The sequence below is a fragment of the Lynx canadensis genome, chromosome E1 (genome assembly GCF_007474595.2).
Source record: "Lynx canadensis isolate LIC74 chromosome E1, mLynCan4.pri.v2, whole genome shotgun sequence".
In the NCBI taxonomy this organism is placed as follows: domain Eukaryota; kingdom Metazoa; phylum Chordata; class Mammalia; order Carnivora; family Felidae; genus Lynx; species Lynx canadensis.
The window spans coordinates 27,136,404-27,157,176 of record NC_044316.2 but is presented as its reverse complement, the minus strand read 5'-3'; the positions used below and the strand labels follow the sequence as shown (position 1 = coordinate 27,157,176).

At 42.8% G+C, this 20,773-nt stretch overlaps 1 long non-coding RNA gene across 1 annotated transcript; it reads left to right on the top strand.

Moving 5' to 3' along the window:
* Positions 1-18,183: 18,183 nt before the first annotated feature.
* Positions 18,184-20,126, top strand: LOC115501083. Its single transcript, XR_003964719.1, has 2 exons — positions 18,184-18,793; positions 19,299-20,126. It is a non-coding gene; the product is annotated as an uncharacterized LOC115501083 (long non-coding RNA).
* The last annotated feature ends 647 nt before the right edge of the window (positions 20,127-20,773 follow it).

Sequence of the window (20,773 nt, the reverse complement as noted above, 5' to 3'; positions counted from 1 at the left end):
ATTGAGTGAAATACCAATTTCCAACTCTTTAGATGGGCAAGAGTGAAAGCTTTGATGAAAAGGCATGGAGAAACAGGCACTCAGGAGTTGTTGGCGGAAATATAAATTGGCAGAACACTTTGAGAATCGACTTGACACTATCTTTAAATACATTTCTTAAGAATAACATCCTAAGAAAATAACAGGGTAAGTGCCCTAACAGTACATCTGCAGAGTGAAAAATTAGAAACAATCTAAACATGCAACATTAAGGAACTAGTTAAATTATAGATAACATAGAATGATATCATATTACTGTTCTATATCTACTGATATGAGATATTATTAAGCGGAAAGATTAGGTCATAAAGCTGTATACTGTGTAAACAAAAATACACATATTCATTTTATATTTTTAAATGTTTATTTTTGAGAGAGGGAGAGACAGAGTGCAAATGGGAGGGGCAGAGAGAGAGGAAAACAGAATCTGAAGCAGGCTCCAGGCTGGGCTGTCAGCACAGAGCCAAATGTGGGGCTAGAACCCACGAACTGGGAGATCATGACCCGAGCCGGTCAGACACTTAACTGACTGAGCCACCCAGGCAGCCCTTCATATGCATCTTAAAACTGAAATACTTGGGTGCTTGGGTGGCTCAGTCAGTTAAAAGCCTGACTCTTGATTTCAGCTCAGGTCATGATCTCACAGTCATGAGATTGAGCCCCACGTTGGGTTCAGCACACAGCCTACTTGGAATTCTCTCTCTCTCTGCCCCTCTGCTGCTTGTGCACGCTCTCTCTCTCAAAATAAATAAATCAACTTTAAAAATAAATAAATAAAGCTGAAATGATATAAAAGTTTCAGTTGTGGTTTTTTATGCTGATGGAATTACAAGTGACTTATTTTTAGTTGTCTAGATTTTCTAGCTTTTCTACAATGAATAGACATCAATTTTAATTAATCAAAATTAATAAAAAATCACTTAAAAATAAAAGCCTTTCTGGGGCACCTGGGTGGCTGAGTCAGTTAGGCATCTGACTTCAGCTCAGGTCATGGTCTTGCAGTCTGTGAGTTCAAGACCCATGTTGGGCTCTGTGCTGACAGCTCAGAGCCTGGATCCTGCTTTGGATTCCTCCCTCTCTCTTTGCCCCACTCCTGCTCTCACTCTGTCTCTCTCAAAAATAAATAAACATTAAAAAAATAATAAAAAATAAAAATACGGTATGCTGTTTAATCAAGTAGATGTGCCACGATTTACTTAACTAGTACTCTGACAATGGAAATTTAAGTTGTTTCTAATTGTTTATAAGTATGAATAATGTTGTGATGGACATTATTAGGTATACCTCATTCCGTCAGACCCAAACAATCATAAAATCCTAGATATCTAATCTATTTGCTTTTTTCCAACCCCAGTGCCACCATCCTAGTACAAGTCACCATCATCTCTAGACTGAAACCATACAACTGCTTTCTTTTTTATGATTTTAATATAATTTATTTTTGAATAGGTAATATAGTCACTGGTTCATAGAGTACAAAAGGGTACACAGTGACATTTCTCCTTCCTATCCTCCAATAACTGAATTCCCTCTCTGGAAGAAATAGGAAATTGATGTTATTCATTTATGCAGTAAATGAATATTTACTGAATTATTTATTGAGCACCTCCTATAGTTAGTCACTTATTAGATCTGGAGGTATGCTATAATGGTAAGCAAGAGAAAAATAGTATATAGGCTTATGGATCTTACATTTCACTTGGGAATACAAACATAGAGTGAACAAACATGATAGCTTCAAATTGAAGCAAATATTCTGAAGGACATAAACAAGGGATTGCGATAAATAATAAAATCAAGCTTATTTCAGGTAAAACGGTCAAGTAGGCCTCTGAGGAGGTGGCATTTACACTGAGATCTAAAGCAAGAGGAATGAACCATGCAAAGAAAATGAGGAAGAGTGCTCTAACAGCTAGAAGAGTTTATGCAAAGGCCCTGAGGCAGTAAAGAGCTTGGAGGGTAACAAGAATAAAAAGAAGAGAAGAGAGGACACCCAGGTGGCTCAGTCCATTAAGCATCTGACATCAGCTTAGGTCATGATCTCACAGTATGTGAGTTTGAGGCCCACATCAGGCTCCAAGTGAGCAGTGTGAAGCCTGCTTGTGATTCTAGCTCTTTTCTCTCTCTCTGCCCCTCCCCTGCTCATGTTTTCCTCTCTCTCAAAATAAATAAACAAACAAATAGACTTTTTAGAAGAAGAAGAGGAGGAGAGGGAGAACATAAGTGAAGAGATTAGCTTTTGATGGGAAGGACCTTTCCTCCATTGTAAATCACACACAAAAAAAAGTACAAATAAAAGCAGGGCTTTGTAGTTTGAATGGTGAGTTTTCATTCAATGGTTTATAATTTCTCCATGACAGCTGAGCTGAGGTCTTTACTAAAACTGAAAATGGAGAAAGAGTTATAAAAGTTTTGAGGAAAGTGAAAGCTTTCTGTCATAGTCATCTTAAGGAGTGAGAATGTGTATCCTGTTAGAGAAATGTACTGGGGCCCCTGGGCTGTTCTGTGCTGACTTGAGGCTTGAGATTCTGTATTTGAAATGAAACCAATCAAGTTGGCTGTGAATTCTCGAGTCATTAAAAGAGTTGATAATTTAAATTAAGAGAATGAAAAAACTCTTGAAGGAAGTGATTAGGAAAAAAGAGTGAACAGAGTTAAGCCTTAGAATATGCCCAAAGGAGACAGAGAAGGTGTGGTCTGAGAAGTAGACGTAAGAAAGTACAATGTCCTGAATCTCATGAAAGTAGAGAATTTAATACAGAAGGTGGTTATCAGCAGTGTCCAAAATAGGACACTGAGATTGAGGGAGGCAGGGGCTGGGAGAGGATGAGAGCATTTGGTTAAAAGGAGGCCTCCTTAACTATGGTTCACTTATCTCTAGAAGTGATGGAACTGATAGCAGATTGTAAAGGAATGAAGAGCACTGAATGGCACTAAATGAAGCTAGTAAAAATCAGCCATTTATTCAAAGAAATTGGAGAACCAGCACATTTTAAAAGTCAGTGACATCAAGTGGGTTGTGTTCTGAATGGGGAGGTTTATAAATGTGTGACGACAAGAAGGAGATAGTGAAAGAATGGCAGATATTGGAGAGAGAGAACATGTGAGCCAAGATCTCTTTCAAGAGTGAATGGGTTTTAACTTTTTCAATAAATTTTGATGAATCCCCTGCCATGCTAGACACCTGGTGTAAGTTGTGAGCCATACAGAACAATTCCTGCCCTCCTGGGTGCTCATGGTCTAGTTAGTAGGTAATTGAGAACTAAGAGAAAGGGAGGAAGAGGTTATCTTTTTGTTATACTCCAGCATAGAATGAGAGTATAAAAAAGTAGAATGCACCCAGGGCACCTGGGTGGCTCACTTGGTTAAGCGTCCAACTCTTGATTGTGGCTCAGGTCACAATCCCACGGTCATGAGACTGAGCCACACTCAGCGTGGAGCCTGCTTGGGATTCTTTCTCTCCCTCTCTCTCTGCCCCTTCCCCACTTGAGTGTGCACATGCTCTGTCTCTACCCACCCCCCCCAAATCAATAAACATTTAAAAAGAAAAAGAAAAGGGACATTAGCCCTATATCGGATTGGGGCCCTACCATTAGGACCCCATTTAACTTATCTTAATTACTTCCTTAAGGGTTCTATCTCCAAATACAGTCACACTGAGAGTTAGGGCTTCAACATATGAATATTGAGGACACAATTCATTCCCCCTAAAATTCAGGAGAGTCCATAACAGGTGGGGATGGGGGCAAAGTGGGAGAGCTGGAGATTATGTGTGGGATAAGGTGGAGATGGGAAGGGTAAATTGAGGAAATCTGAGAGAGTTGGAGAAGAAAACACTTTAGCCACCGTGGTGTGGCTAGGGTAGACAGAAAATCTAGTATGGTCTGGAAGTGTCAGAATGGATCTGATGTTTATTTCTTAGTTTCCAAGGATAACTAGGTGGAGAGTTACAGACAGCTGATACCAAACAAGCCCATAGATAGCTAGAGAATAAAAAAAAACAAAACAAAGCAAACAAACAAACAAAAAACACTTTTTCAAACATTTAAATTCAAAATAGGCTTCAAGTAACAGTGAGTTTGAAAGTTTGGGTGTTGCAGGGCACCTGGGTATCTCAGTCAGTTGAGCCTCAACTCTTGATTTTGGCTCACGTCATGATCTCACAGTTTGTGAGTTCGAGCCCCTTACTGGGCTCTGCACTGTCAGAGCCTGCTTGGGATTCTCTCTCTCTCTCTGCCCCTTCTGTGCTGTCTGTCTCTCTCTCAACATACATAAATAAACTTTTTTTTAAAAAAAGAAAGTTTTAGTATTGCAATAATGGTAATATATTCATATTATAAGTATTTAGATTTTGCTCATTTTTACATACATTCTCAAGTATTTTTTTACAACAATCTGGTAGGGTAGGTTGATATCAACCTGGTTGATATTATCACATTCCTATTTATTAGATGAAATTGAAATTAAGGACATGGTCATCTGTCTAGGACTGGGACTTAACCCTCCTTTCCACTCTGATTTTTCTTAAGTTAAATATTTTTTTAATGTTTGTTTTATTTTTAAGGGAGAGTGACAGAGCATGAGTGGGGGAGGGGAAAAGAGGGAGGGAGACACAGAATCCAAAGCAGGCTCCAGGCTGCTGTCAGCTCAGAGCCTGATGTGGGGCTTTAACTCATGAACCGTGAGATCATGACCTGAGCTGAAATCAGTCGCTTAACCAACTGAGCCACCCAGGTGCCACTGGTTTTTCTAAAGTTTATATATTTATTTCGAGAGAAAGAATGTGTGCATATTTGCATGGGCATACACAAGTTGGGGAGAGGCAGAGAGAGAGGGAGAGAGAATCCCAAGCAGGGTCTGCACAGTCAGGGCAGAGTCTGTTGTGGGGCTTGAACCCACAAACTGTGAGATCGTGACCTGGGCTGAAATCAAGAGTCAGATGCTCAGCCACCTGACTGAGCCACCCAGGTGCCACTCTAATTTTTGTAATCTGTCTTCAATTCACCATTCAATCCTGAGAGAAATATCAAAAAAACAGGTAGAAGAGAAGGTTAAAATGTGAACTTTCTAAATAAAAGGAGAAAATCTCTATATGTCAAATGCATTTACTGTCCTCTGATGTGACTTTGACAATATGGGTAGCACCCTGGAGAAGGGAATCAGTGGTTGGTATTCCTGTCATAACTGGAACTATCAACAGTGGGAGTAGATGGAAAACTGTACCACCACTTTTTTTGAGAAATTAAGGATTCCCAGATAAAAAACAAAAAATTATACTACACATTTGTGAGTCTAACATCCAGAATTGACAAATATTCATTTATTATTATATGAGCCTTTGTTTTTTTCACTAGTCCCATTCTGCTTCCAGTTTGGCTGATGGGAACCCCAGTATGAGATGAAAGAGAGGGAGAGAGAGAGGAGAGAAAGATTTGTATTGATTCTCTAAGGTCTCTCTGTATAAAATTGCTTTGGGCTGACTGAGTCCCTTGACTTAATGACAAGCTTATTTCAAGTTGGCTCTCTCTCTATGACTCTCTTCTTTTAGGTTCCAGTAACAGCTCCCAATCGTTCTACATTCTGTGGGATGAAGAGCCTTGGGTATTTACTGTCCTTATTTCCTCATATCTTTTGTAAACAAGCTCTTATTAAACAACACTGAAATTATTCTAATTTGAGAGTACACCTGTTTTCTGCTTATTCCCTGACCGATCCACCTGGGAAGCTAGGCAAAATGCATATTTTCAAGCCTTTTTTCCCCTCATTCTTTTTGTTAATTTACTTAATATTCATTCATTCAAATATTCAACAAATATTTGAAGGTGCCTGGATGGCTCAGTCATTAAGCATCTGATTTCAGCTCAGGTCATGATCTCACAGTTGTTGACTTCGAGCCCCATGGAGTATGAGCCCTGCTTTGGGTAAAAATACGAGCCCCAGGTGAGCCCCACTTTTCCAACCCCCCCACCCCTTGATCACTTGTGCCCTCCTTCTCTAAAACAAACAAACAAACAAACAGACAAAGGAACGAATATATACTTGAATGCCCCATGTGCCAGGCACCAGGCAAGCTGCTATGGGTACAATGGTAACAAAACACAGTTGCTGTGTTTGGGAGGAGCCTAACAATAAACAAGGAAGTGACTTATTTTTTTTTTTTTTTTAATTTTTTTTTCAACGTTTATTTGTTTTTGGGACAGCGAGAGACAGAGCATGAACGGGGGAGGGGCAGAGAGAGAGGGAGACACAGAATCGGAAACAGGCTCCAGGCTCTGAGCCATCAGCCCAGAGCCTGACGCGGGGCTCGAACTCACGGACCGTGAGATCGTGACCTGGCTGAAGTCGGACGCTTAACCGACTGCGCCACCCAGGCGCCCCACAAGGAAGTGACTTATATGCGGCTAATTGTGATAGAAGGTTAAGGGGTCAGGGGGCAACTTTAGATTCAGTGGCCAGGAAAGGCATCTCTGAGAAGATGACATTTCAGCCTGAAGTATGAGATAAAACCTCAGGGAAGAGTGTTTAAGGCAAAAGAAACTGCAAGTGCAAAATTTGAGAAAGTGCTAGAGAGCTAGTCAGGAATCAGATTGAATAGGATTTTCCCACAGGCCATGGTAAAGAATTTGCATTTAATTCTAAGTGCAGTTGAGGAGCCATTAAAAGGTTTTAAGCAGAGGAGTGATGTAGTATATTTGTAAAGATTATTCTTACTTATGGGTAGAAATAAATTGGAAAAAGCAGAGATGCGGCAGTGGGAATGGAGATGGTGAGATATGGCTGGATTTGAGATCTGTTTTGGAGGTAGAACCAAGAGATTCAGTGGGTAAAGAGGAAAGGGAAAAACTCTAGGTTGATTGGTAAGCTTGGCTTATATAACTGGATAGTTGGATGGCAGATGCATTTACTAAGATGGGAAAGAAACATACTTCTGGAGGGAATATGAGAAATTCTGATTCAAATGACTGTGAGAAACACGATCTAGAACCCAGGTATGATATGCTATAAGCTGTACAACATAACTAGACAACTCTAACCCTCTTTTGGAAAAAGGAATGAAATTAACATTTATCCAGTATCTTTTGCGTGCCAGGTGCTATCACACCTGCTCTCTTATTAATCTTTACCACAGTTCTGTGAAGTAAGTGATATCTCTGATTTATAGATGAGGAAACAGAAGCTCTGATGGTTTGAGTGACTCATGCAAGATTGCACAGCTATTAAAGGGACAAACCTGATATGCGAAACTAGTTCCTCAGAAACCAGGTTCAAAATCTGTTTTCACCGCACAACACGGTGTTCACAGGCTGACTTTTTCTCCATAACCATAAGTCACAGACTTTTTAAATTTTTTAAAAATGTTTATTTATTTATTTTAGGAGAGAGAGTGCATGCACACACTGGTGTGAGTCAGGGAGGAGCAGAGAGGGAGAGAGAGAATCCCAAGCAGGTTCTGAGCTGTCAGCCCAGAGCTGAGGGTAGGGCTCATGACCTGAGCTGAAATCCAGAGTTGGACTCTTAACCCACAGAGCAACCCAGGCACCCCATCACTGAACTAGGAAGAGTGTGGTAAAAGGAATCAAATTAGCTCTCATGTCATTGTTTTCTTTTCTCTTCAAGGCTTTTGACTAAACAAATTAATATTTAATATACATCATTGCTGAGCCTCTCCCAACTTGTACGTGTTACACTGAGGATTTTTTTTCCCAATTCTTCATTCTAACCATCTTCACCATATTATGAAATTAAGGAATTTGAGTTTTAAAAAATCCAAGAGTAGGGGTGCCTGGGTGGCTCAGTTGGTTGAGCATTTGACTTCAGGTCAGGTCATCTCGAGGTTCGTGAGTTCGAGCTCCACATGGGCTTGCTGGCTGTCAGTGGGGAGCCTGCTTTGGATCCTCTATCCCTCTCTCTCTCTGCACCCCTCCCTTGCTCACACACTCTCTCTCAAAAATAAATAAAAAACAAAAACAAAAAAACATTAAAAAATCCAAGAGTTTCACCTTTTCTGTCTTCTTTGGTCTCTGAGGTCAGGTATTAAAGCTTATCAATGATGAAGCTATAGTTTTATATGCTTAAGTAAAATTCAGATGAGCTATGTAACTCTTCACACGTTCTTTCCCAATCAGACCCTTCTCCTCTGTAGCTGACTCATTTCCCTTTTCATTGGATATATTACTACAGTCATCATTTTTAAGCCATATGACTATGAAATAAGAAAGATGTAGGCGGTTTTGCAAAATCAAACAAGATACACTTGGCCCTACTAATAACTTAGAGCAATCTGAATTTAACCTATCTAAAACTTAGATAGATGATACCGTCTTGGAAGAAAAATACCCCTTGGCTCAGGTGGGAAATGCTGAGAAGAAATATAGCAACATTTTTCTCAGGAAAAAAGTTGTCTTTTTTCTAAATTCATCGGGTTTTGGAATAACTTCTCCCAAATAACTTGTTTTGAAAAGTTATGAGAACCAAGCTCACAATCATTGGAATGGCTACTATAAAATTTTTTTCAGAAAATAAGTGTTGGCAAGATTGTGGAGAAACTGGAACCCTTGTGCGCTGTTGGTGGGAATATAAAACAGTACAGCTGCTATGGAAAAATAGTAGGACAATTCCAAAAAAAAAAAAAAAAAAAAAAAAAAAAGAATTGTCCTATGCTCTAGCAATTCCACTTCTGGGTATGTATACAAAAGAATTGAAAACAGGGGCGCCTGGGTGGCGCAGTCAGTTAAGCGTCCGACTTCAGCCAGGTCACGATCTCGCAGTCCGTGAGTTCGAGCCCCGCGCCGGGCTCTGGGCTGATGGCTCAGAGCCTGGAGCCTGTTTCCGATTCTGTGTCTCCCTCTCTCTCTGCCCCTCCCCCGTTCATGCTCTGTCTCTCTCTGTCCCAAAAATAAATAAACGTTGAAAAAAAAACTTTTTAAAAGAATTGAAAACAGAGACTTGTTGACATATTTGTACACCCATGTTAATAGGAGCATTATTCACAACAGTCAAGGGACAACCCAAGTGTCCATTGACAGATGAATAAACAAAGCATGGTAAACATATAACAAAATATCATTCAGCCTTAAAAAGGAAAGAAATTCAGCAATATGCTACAACATGGATGAACTTCGAGGACATTATATTAGGTGAAATACGGCAGTTACAAAAAATACAAATATTGTATGATTTCACTTATATGACATACCTGGAATAGTGAAATTCATACAGGTAGAAAGTAAAATGGTGGATGTCAGGGACTGGAGCAGAGGGGAATGAGGAGTTTGTTTAATGGATAGAATTTCAGTTTTGCAAGAGTAAAAGGGTTCTGGAAATGAAAGATAGTGATGGCTGCACAACAATGTGAATATGTTTAATGCCACTGAACTGTATTTTTAAAAATGGTTAGGATGGAGGGATACCTGACTGGCTCAGTAGGTAGAGTATGCAACTTTGTTTTTAAAGTTTATTTATTTATTTTGAGAGAGAAACTCAGAGCACACTAGTGGGGGAAGGGCAGAGAGACAGAGGAAGAGAGAGAGAATCCCAAACAGACTCTGTACTGTCAGTGCAGAGCCCGAAGCAGGGCTTGAACCCGTGAATCCTGACATCATGACCTAAGCCGAAATCAAGAGTCAGACACTCAACCCACTGAGCCATCCAGGCACCCCTGGGGTATGCAACTCTTGATTTCAGGGGGTCGTGAGTTCAAGTGCCACATTACATGTGGAGCCTACATAAAATTAAGAAAAAATTCTTTAATGTCTAGGGTGGGTTAAATAAGGATAAGTTTTAAAAATAAGTTCAAAATAAATTTTTAGTAAATTTTGGGTGGTGGATAATTAGTTTTCCAGCTATAGAGTCATTCCAGAGGTTACAAGAGGGCCTCTGATTTCTGCCAAAGCATGTTACCTTACACAGCTAAAATGTAAAAAATGTGAAAGCTTATCTTTATGGAATAGATGTGAAAGTTTATCTGTATAAAACTGGTCAGCTGACATTTTACTAAAATTCCACCCAAATAAAAAAAACAAAACAAAACAAAAATTAAGATGGTAAATTTTATGTTATGTGTAATTTGCCACAGTTAAATTTTTTTAAATTTCTTTTTTTAATTATTGGAAGGCCTAATAAGACCTGACAATTTGTAAAGATAAATGTTTATTTCACTTGTCTTTTAACTATGTGTTTGTTTCTTTGTTTTTTCTGTAGTGCACCCAGTGCAGAGGCCCAACCCGGGGCTTGAACTCATGACCCTGAAATCAAGACCTGGGCTGAGATCAAGAGTTAGATGCTTAACCCACTGAGACTCCCAGAAACCCCTTATTTCACTTGTCTTTTAGATAGAATTTGAGCGAATGGAAGTATTTTGGATTTTTTATATTGTTAGAATTTTAGCATTTATTGATCCTCTATTGTAGTGATTTTTTCCTAATGTTTATTTATTTATTTATTAAATGTTTATGTATTTTTGAGAGAGAGAGAGACAGAGGATGAGAGGGGGAGGGGTAGAGAGAGGGAGACAGAATCTGAAGCAGGTTCCAGGCTCTGAGCTGTCAGCACAGAGCCCGACTTGGCTCTGACTCACGAACCCTGAGATCATGACCTGAGTCAGAGTCAAAGTTGGAGGCTTAACTGAATGAACCACCCAGGGGCCCCGATTTTTTTTTTTTTTTTTTTTTTTTTTTTAGAGAGAGAGACAGAGTGCAGGAGAGAGGGGCAGAGGGAGAGAGAGAGAATCCCAAACAGGCTCCATACTCAGTGCAGACGCAGGGCAAGGCTGGGATGTGATCTCACAACCCTCGGACCATGATCCAGGCTAAAATCAAGAGTCAGACACTCAGCCAACTGAGCCACCCAGGCACCGCAACTGTCTATTCTAAACATAGCCAAATAGGGGCGCCTCCGTGGCTCAGCCGGTTAAATGTCCTATTTCGGCTCAGGTCATGACCTCATGTTTCGTGGAATTGGGCACTGTGCTGATAGCTCAGAGCCTGGACCCTGCTTTGGATTCTGTGTCTCCCTCTCTCTCTGCCACTCCTTGACTCACTCTCTCTCTCTCTCAAAAAGATGAGTAAACGTTAAATAAACAAATAAAATAAACATACCCAAATAGAAAAACTTCTATCCTTTGGCTCAGGTCATGAACTCAAGTTTCATGAGTTTGAGCCCCTCATTGAGCATCTGCACTGATGGTGTGGAGCCTGCTTGGGATTCTCTTTCTCCGTCTCTCTCTCTCTGCCCCTCCCCACCCCCTCAAAATAAATAAACTTAGAAATACTTCTATCCCCAATAGAAGAATACATACTCTCTAATTGTGCTCTTCCAATGATTGGGAGCTCTCATAACCACAGAGAGCAGGCCATTTCAGCTCCTTGATGTCTACTTTGGTTTGCAACTCAAATTCTCTCTACTTTGCTGCTTTGCCACCTTTAATCTACAAGGAAAGCCCAATGAAATAGTCATCTTACTGCACCAGAGTCAGTCCTACCCTGATATCACCATTACAATGATTACACATTGTTAATGAGTGTGCTTTTAGTGTCTGTGTTCTAACTTAAACTACTTTTTCTTCTGGTCTTCAGGAAATATCAGAGGGTCAGGGGCACATGGGTGACTAAGTCGGTTAAGTGTCTGACACTTGATCTCAGGGTCTTGAGAATACTTGAATACTCTCTCTTTTACTCTGCCCCACTCATGCACACGTGTTCTCTCAAAATAAATAAGTAAACACTTAAAAATAAAAACCATAGTTTCTAGAAAAATACAATTTGAATTAAGCTTCTTATAAAGATAGTATTTCTTTTTTCTTACTTTTTATGTTTATTTTTGAGAGAGAGAGAGAGAGAGAGAGAGAGAGAGAGAGAGAGAGAATGAGTGGGGGAGGGGCAGAGAGAGAGGGAGACACAGAATCAGAAGCAGGTTCCAGGGTCTGAGCTGTCAGCACAGAACCTGACTCAGGGCTCGAACTCGTCAACTGGGAGATCATGACCTGAGCCAAAGTCAGACACTTAACCAACTCAACCACCCAGACAAACCTGCCCCAAAAGATAGTAATTCAAAGCAGTTAGAGAAGGGGATTTACATATGGTATTGTGACATCTGCTAATCACCTGGGAAATAAAAAAATAAGAAAGAATCCCTGCCTCATATCTTATTATGAGATAATTTCATAAATAAATTCAAACAAAGTAAAGATTTAAATGCCATAAAATGAAACCATAAAAACTTTTTTATAAAAATAGGCTAAGTTAATGTTACATTGTAAAAGCCTTTCCTGAAAATAAAATCCAAAAGCAAAGAAGGAAAATACATATACATTTGATTACATAAAAATGAAATCTTCTGGATGTATGATATATAAATTATATCCCAACGAGCTATTGAAAATTTAAATCTCCTATATATCCAAAAATATTCTAAAGTGAAAAAAACTGGGAAAAATATTTACAGCACATAGGATAGTTGAAAGATTAAGCTCTTTATTTTATGTAGAGTTCACACAAATGAAGAAAGAAAAGATGAACAATCCAAAAAAAAGAGGGGCAAAAAATATAAGTAGGCAAATTAGAGAAAAGCAAAAAATTTTGAAAATAATTTTTTGTTGTTGCTTTGAACGAAAAGTTTTGAGGGCATCTGATCTTTAGAATTTATATGTGTTGCTTCTCTTTCCCAGAGCCTCTGATCCTACTTGGCCTTTGAATTGCCTGATATCTTTGTACTTTAGAGTCTGGTTAGTTTAATTAATTGGAACCTGAGTTAATGAGAAATCAGTGTGACTTTTTTTTTTTTAATTTTTTTTTTTCAACGTTTTTTATTTATTTTTGGGACAGAGAGAGACAGAGCATGAACGGGGGAGGGGCAGAGAGAGAGAGGGAGACACAGAATCGGAAACAGGCTCCAGGCTCTGAGCCGGCAGCCCAGAGCCCGACGCGGGGCTCGAACTCACGGACCGCGAGATCGTGACCTGGCTGAAGTCGGACGCTTAACCGACTGCGCCACCCAGGCGCCCCTAGAAATCAGTATGACTTTTGACCCTCATTAGGATATGTCACTTCTTGCTGAGGGGAACTGTTTCATACCCCTGAACGCTGGCAACCTGCCTCACAGATGTGTGCCATTACTCAGGAAAGCTGAGAGAAATGGTGTGGCTGGTTCATTGCAAACTATTGAGAATACTTGAAGCACAATATCCAACTGAAAGTGTTACTAAAATTATCTTCAAAATAAAAGGCATCAACACTATCAGCCTTGGAGTGATGTTTTTACTTAATGTGCATATTCGATTTTCTTTAGTTAACACACACATGTGGAGTATCTAGTGTGTATACCAGATAGACTCTTTGGTTGGACCCTAGCATCAAGGAAAATCATATTTTAGAGAAAGACACAATAAGAGTGTAAAGGTCCAAGGACAGTTTCTAACTTGGCATCTTTTTTTTTTTCTTTTTACATTTTATTTATTTTTGATAGAGCACAAGTGGGGGAAGGGCAGAGAGAGACGGAGACACAAAATCCGAAGCAGGCTGCAGGCTGTCAGCACAGAGCCCGACGCGGGGCTCGAACTCACAAACCGCAAGATCATGACCTGAGCCCAAGTCAGACGCTTAACCGACTGAACCACCCAGGCGCCCCTGTAACTTGGCATCTTATACTCAGTTACTACCCTAGTATTAATCTATAAATTTTGTATAAGTTGCTATAGAACAGCTGATATTTCTATAGTGAAATACTCCTTCAATCAAAATTAAGTGTCATCTATGTACCAGGCACTGTCCTAGATGCTGGGGATTTAATAAGGAATAAGATACAGTCCCTACTCTCAAGAGATAGCTGGAAATATAACCCAGGCTCAGGCGTGCAAGAGCACCTGGCTCCTGGGATCCCAAATGGACCAGGTTTGGCCACTCGCCGCTGACAAAATCCAAAGGTAGTGAAACAAGAAAGGAATTTATTTCAGTGAGGCCAGTATAGGGAAGACAGAGGACTGGTGTCTCAAAGACTGTCTCCAAAGCTCCGGGTTTATATAAGGAAAATGTGGAATGAAGGTCAGTGGATACGTGCAAGGTGGGTGGTAAAGGTCAGGTCATCATTGACCTGAGGTCAGTCACGTGGGGTCATGCTGATTTAGGGCAGTCCTTGTTGCTTGAGGGGATAGTTTCAGTTCCCCTCATGGGATGCTTTGCCCACAGGGGCTTTTGTCTGAGTTTAGAGATAAGCAGGAAAGAAGAACTTAATCAATTAGAAAGTACAGGCTGAGGTCAAAATGGAGGCAGCTGAAGTCCTCTTTCAGGAAATTATAATTTACAAGGCATAAATTGACTTTTATAGAAGTCCTGTGAAATAGTCATGAGAAGACAGAAGCTCAGAGAGTTCCAAGAATTGCCCAGGCTTGATGATCAAGTAAGTCACAGAGTCTCCAAACAGGTTTTCTGAGGCAGAGCTCATGATACACAACAAGGACTAACAGTTAGTATCTGACCTTGGAGAGAACCTGGAGATCTGACTTATTTCTCTGTATTTCCTTTCTTTGCCTTTAGGCAAAACAAAATTTTCATTCTTAGCCAATAGTGCATTTGTACTTAATATTTTGTTTGTTTTTATTTTTTTTATGTTTAATTGATTTTGAGAGAGAGAGAGACAGAGAATGAGCGGGGGAGGGGCAGAGAGAGACACAGAGACACAGGAGACACAGAATCTGAAGCAGGCTCCAGGCTCTGAGCTGTCAGCACAGAGCAAGCCCCCCGAGGGGCTTGAACTCATACCATGAGATCATGACCGGAGCTAAAGTCAGAAGTTTAACTGACTGAACCACTCAGGTGCCCCTGTACTTAATATTTTGGAGAAGCATTTATGTTCTATTTATCTCTCGAGCCTACTTAGGCAATAATCTGTAAAGGATCTTAAATGATAGTGTAACAACTCCAACATGCTCTTATTGGAATTTTTGTTGTTGTTATAAAACTAAATAATTTCCAGTAGAGCAGAGATGTCTTACATTTTTCTTTGTGTCTGCAATTTTTATTGTAGGTATCTAAATGTCACTTTCCCTTGGGTGTTTCAGTCACATACAAAAAACCTTTTATTGAGAGGCCTGAGAAAATTAAAACTTAAGAGCTTAAGTTATGGGAAACTGAAACCTAACCAAGCTTAACCAGCTTGTTCCGCTTCTGTACAATTGCTTGGCACGCCCATGTATTCCTGATCAATCATTATTGCCTGGCACATCCGTATATTCTTGATCAACCATTGTTACTTGGCACATCCGTGTACTCCTGATCAATCATTGTTGCTTGGCACATCCGTGTATTCCTGATCAATCATTGTGATACCCGTACCCCCGGTTGTGGTCTGACCTAAAGGCAGGAACCAATCGAATACTGTTAAGTGTCCAACTTTAAACACCAACCAATCGCAGCTCTGTAACTGTGGAAAATTCCTGATTTCCCCATGACTTGTTTGTACCTGTCTATAAAAGGGGTATAAAAACCTCTCTCAGGGCCTCTTGGCGTCACCGGCAATGGGGGCGCAGAGGTCCAGGTTCGAACCTGCAATAAATGACCCTTGCTGCTTAGCTTTGACTCTGGACTCTGGTGGTTCGTTTTTGGGGGTCTCTTAGACTCTGGGCGTTTCATTTGGTGCATTGGCCGGGAAGGCCCCCCCCCAAACCCACCAGACCCCAAGTCAACGGGTCATTTCTGAGACCGATCGGTAAGTAAGCCGGCTCTGTCTGTGTCTGTGTCTGTTGTCTGTTCGTTTCTGGCTCTCCCGCGCGGGATCTGTATCTGTGACTGACCTAGCCCTGGCGGACGCGCTATAGGGAAGTCAGTCGGGACCAGTAGGAGACGTCCTCTGGCTCCCATCTGGGGCACTATTTTGGCCCATCAGAACTCTTTGTTCGGGTTACGGACACCCGTTCTGTATCTGGTCTCTTCTCCAAGGCACTTTCTGTTTGCCGCCGCGCTTGCGATTTAACTTGTCTCTTCTCCCCTGCAGGTATATCCAACTCACTTCCGGAACAGAAACTAACTTGGCCCATTTATTTTTTCCTATACAGGTTATGGGACAGAACCAGAGTACACCTCTCTCCCTTCTTCTAGCTAATTTCAAGGATGTCCGGGCTGGAAGAGGGGAGAGAGGCCATAACCTAAGCCTGGACATCCGCCGGTCGAGACTCTTCACTTTCTGCTGGTCTGAGTGGCCCACTTTCGGGGTGGGCTGGCCTACTGAGGGCACTTTTTGTTTGCCTATAGCTGCCAGGGTCAGGGCCACCCAGACCAGGTTCCCTACATCCCCGTCTGGAAAGATCTTGTTGAAAACCCTCCACCCTATCTTCCCCCTCCCCTTGCACCCCAGGCCCTTCCGCAGCGGCCGCCCCACCTGTTGCCCCGCTGGTTGCCCCTCAAGGGGAACCGGGGGGGGGGGGGGGGGGGGGAAGTGGCAGCTGTGCCAGAACCAGGGAGGCTACAGGCAGCAGCCGTGCCTAGCCCTATTAAAAATAAAACCAACCGTGAAGGGCCAGCCGGCCAAACTCGCGGGCGCACCCAGTGTGAGCCAAGCTCTCACCTCCCCCACTCCACTGTAGCCTTACCCCTTCGGGAAATAGGACCCCCTGATGAAACGGGCAATCCCCGACTCCAGTATTGGTCCTTCTCCACCAGTGACCTATATAATTAAAAAACCCAAAATGCTCGGTTTTCTGATAACCCTAGAGATCTTATAGCCCTCCTAGAGAGCATAATGTTCACCCACCAGCCTACCTGGGATGACTGCCAACAGCTTTTGTGAATCCTGTTCACCACGGAAGAAAGGGAGAGAATTCAACTTGAAGCGCGGAAGCTGGTCCCGGAGGAAGATGGTCGACCCACTGTTAACCCTGACCTCATTAATGCAGCGTTTCCCCTGACTCGGCCTGATTGGGACTACAACTCGGCAGGAGGTAGGGGACGACTGCTCATTTATCGCCAGACTCTAATGGCGGGTCTCTGGGCTGCAGCACGCAAGCCCACCAATTTTGCCAAGGTGTACTCGGCAATACAAGGTAAGACAGAGAGCCCTGCCAACTTTTTAGAAGGTTAATGGAAGCCTTTAGGCAGTACACTCCCATGGACCCTGAGGCCCCTGAAAATCTGTCTTTTGTAAACCAGGCTGCCCCTGACATCAAAAAGAAACTCCAAAAATTAGAGGATTTAGAAGGAAAACAGACCCAAGATTTACTCCGCATTGCTCAGCGGGTATATAATAATCGGGACGCTCCAGAGGATAAGCAGAAAACTCGCCCCCCTAGGCGCCCCCTAGACAAAGACCAATGCGCCTACTGTAAAGAAAAAGGACATTGGATTCATGACTGTCCCAAAAAGAAGCAACTGCGCTCGGGGTCAGAGCCATGGCAAACCAAAGCAGCCCCCATCCTATTTACCCAGAACTCAGGAATTCCTGGGGTCTGCGGGATTCTGCCGGTTGTGGATCCCAGGTTTTGCTGAAATGGCCAAACCCCTTTACGCAGTCTCTAAAAACCAACCATCATTTGAATGGTCTGCGGAAGCTGAGCAGGCATTCCAACAGATAAAGAGAGCTCTCCTATCGGCCCCAGCTCTAGGACTGCCTGATATCTCTAAGCCCTTCCACTTATATGTGGATGAGCATAAAGGCATAGCCAAGACAGTGCTAACCCAGCATCCAGGTCCGTGGCCCAGACCAGTGGCCTATCTCTCAAAGAAAAAAAAAAAAAAACTGGACCCTGTAGCCGCAGGATGGCCCCCTTGTCTCTGGATAATAGCGGCTACAGCCCTAATGGTTAAAGACGTCGATAAGCTGTCCCTGGGTCAAGAGTTACATGTCACCATACCCCACGCCATCGAAGGAGTACTCAAGCAGCCCCCCGATAGGTGGATGAGCAATGCTCGGATGGTCCACTATCAGGGACTCCTGTTAAATCCCTTGCGGACCACATACACCCCTCCCCGAACTCTAAACCCGACCTCGCTGCTACCTGACCCTGACCTGGACTCCCCGCTCCATGACGGTGCCACCATCCTAGTGCAGATCCATGGAACAAGGAAAGATCTACAGGACCGGCCATTACCTGATGCTGAGGTCACCTGGTTTACTGACGGAAGCAGCTTCGTCCATCAAGGACAGAGGTATGCGGTATGCAGGGGCAGCAGTGACATCTGAGACTGAAGTGATATGGGCAGAGGCTCTGCCCATAGGAACTTCTGCCCAAAGGGCAGAACTAATTGCATTGACCCAAGCATTAAGAATGGGGCGGGACCGCAAAGTGACTGTATATACAGACAGCCGGTATGCCTTTGCCACGGCCCATATACATGGGGCAATATACCGTGAGAGGGGACTACTCACTGCTAAAGGCAAAGACATCAGAAATAAAGATAAAATTCTGGCCCTATTGGCCGCTATTTGGGCCCCTAAAAAACTGACTAACCTCGCTGACCAGACTGCATGCCAGGTAGCACAAAACCCCATTCAAGTACTCCCTGCGCAGCTACCAGACCCAGGGCCCCGAGATTTACCCCCATAGCCTGAATACTCAGAAGATGATCTTATCTGGATGCGCGAGTTCCCCATGACCCAAGTTACAGACGGATGGTGGAGGGACTCCAGAGACCGCCTTATCCTTCCCGAAAAATTGGGCCACGCAATCCTGACAAAAATACTCCAGAACGCGCACCCACACGCCACAGCCCAAGGCCACTGAAAAAGAGGAACCATACCAGGAGCCCACTGGGAAGTGGACTTCACCGAGGTAAAGCCCGGCAAATACGGCTATAAATACTTAGTGTTCGTAGACACTTTTTCAGAATGGACTGAAGCCTTTCCAACCAAGAAGAAAACGGCGCAGATAGTAGCCAAAAAGATCCTAGAAAAAATCCTGCTCAGGTATGGTTTTCCAGTCATGATAGGGTCAGACAATGGACATGCATTTGTCTCTAAGGTAAGTCAGGGATTGGCTTCCGTACTTGGGGCAGATTAGAAATTACATTGTGCCTACCGGCCCCAAAGCTCAGGACAAGTAAAAAAAATAAATAAATAAAACATTAAAAGAGACCCTTACTAAATTGACTATGGAGACTGGCGCTAATTGGGTAGAGTTACTCCCCTACGCTCTGTACAGGGTTCGCAACTCCCCATACAAGTTGGGACTTACACCCTATGAAATCATGTTTGGCCGACCCACACCTATCATACCTACCTCATCATACCTACCTCATTCAATTAGACCAAGATAACAGCCTCTTGTCTTTTCTCAGGGCTCTACAGCGGGTTCATGAGGCCGTGTGGCCTAAACTAAAAGAACTGTATGAGACGGGGCCCCCACCCACTCCTCATCAGTATCGTCCAGGAGACTGGGTCCTCGTCAAGTGACACCGGCAGGAGAACCTTGAACCCAGGTGAAAAGGACCTTACCAAATCATCCTGACGACTCCCACCGCCATCAAGGTAGATAACCTCCCCACCTGGATTCACCACACCCACGTGAAGCCTGTCGACCCGCTATCTGACCTCGTGGGACACACTGATAAAAATACTACTTGGACTGTAGACCGGAGTAAGAAAAACCCCCTCAAACTAACCTTGCGCCGTGCCTCCCCTAGACATGTTCAAGATAGTAACCCTTGTCCTACTAGCCCTCAACCTCAACCTCCTGGAGGTAGGACTAAATGCCCCCGTTGACAAACAGAAATTGTACGGAGCTCTGTATGGAAGGCCCTGTGATTGCAGAGGTGGTGTAGTTAGAACCCTTACCCTGCCACATGGTAACAGACTAGTAGCCGGCTCTGTAGGAAGGGGTGGTCACTATCAGCGAAGATACACTCAAACCCAAGACTGTGGGACCACAATTGCTCACTTAACCCAGACCTATGACATCACAGGACCCCAAAAACAGCAGTGGTTATGTGTTGACAAACGTAAGCCCCTGCCCCCCACAGCAGAATGCCCTTGCTCTACTTTCCAGGAGTCGATGCATAGCTCTTGTTATGACTCCTATCAGCAATGTATAGGGCCAGACAACTCCACTACCTACTTTACAGCTATCCTACAGAGTAACAGGGCAGCAAAAGCTAGTGATAATAATATGCAACTTCAAGCCGGCTGCCGTGGCTCAGTTGGAGCCACCGTCTGCTGGAACCCCCATGCCCATCCCTAGTTTAAACTTTGCAACTGGCAGATCCAAACGAGCTGTGGTTGTTATCCCCCTCCTGACAAGCCTAGGAATTACAGGTGCATTAACTATCGGGACAGCAGGATTAGGAGTCTCCATACACTCCTATCTGCGACTCTCTCGGCAACTAATTAATGATGTCGAGGCCTTGTCAGGGACAATCCAGGATCTGCAGGATCAGCTAGATTCCCTAGCAGAAGTGGTGTTACAAAATAGAAGAGGGTTAGATCTGCTAACCGCAGAACAAGGCAGCATCTGCTTAGCCCTACAAGAAAAATGTTGCTTTTATGCCAATAAATCAGGAATAGTTCGGACCAAAATTAAATAGCTCCAAGAGGATCTCACACACCGAACAAAATAATAAACTTTATCAGGGACAGACTAAATACCATTCAGGTTATGGTCCTTAGACCACAGTATCAGCTCCTAGACATGGAAAGCGAGCTTGATTAGGTAAAACTGTAGGACCCAAGATTGGGTCCTCAGGTACTTGAGAAAGGGGGGAATGAGAGGCCTGAGAAAATTAAAACTTAAGAGCTTAAGTTATGGGAAACTGAAACC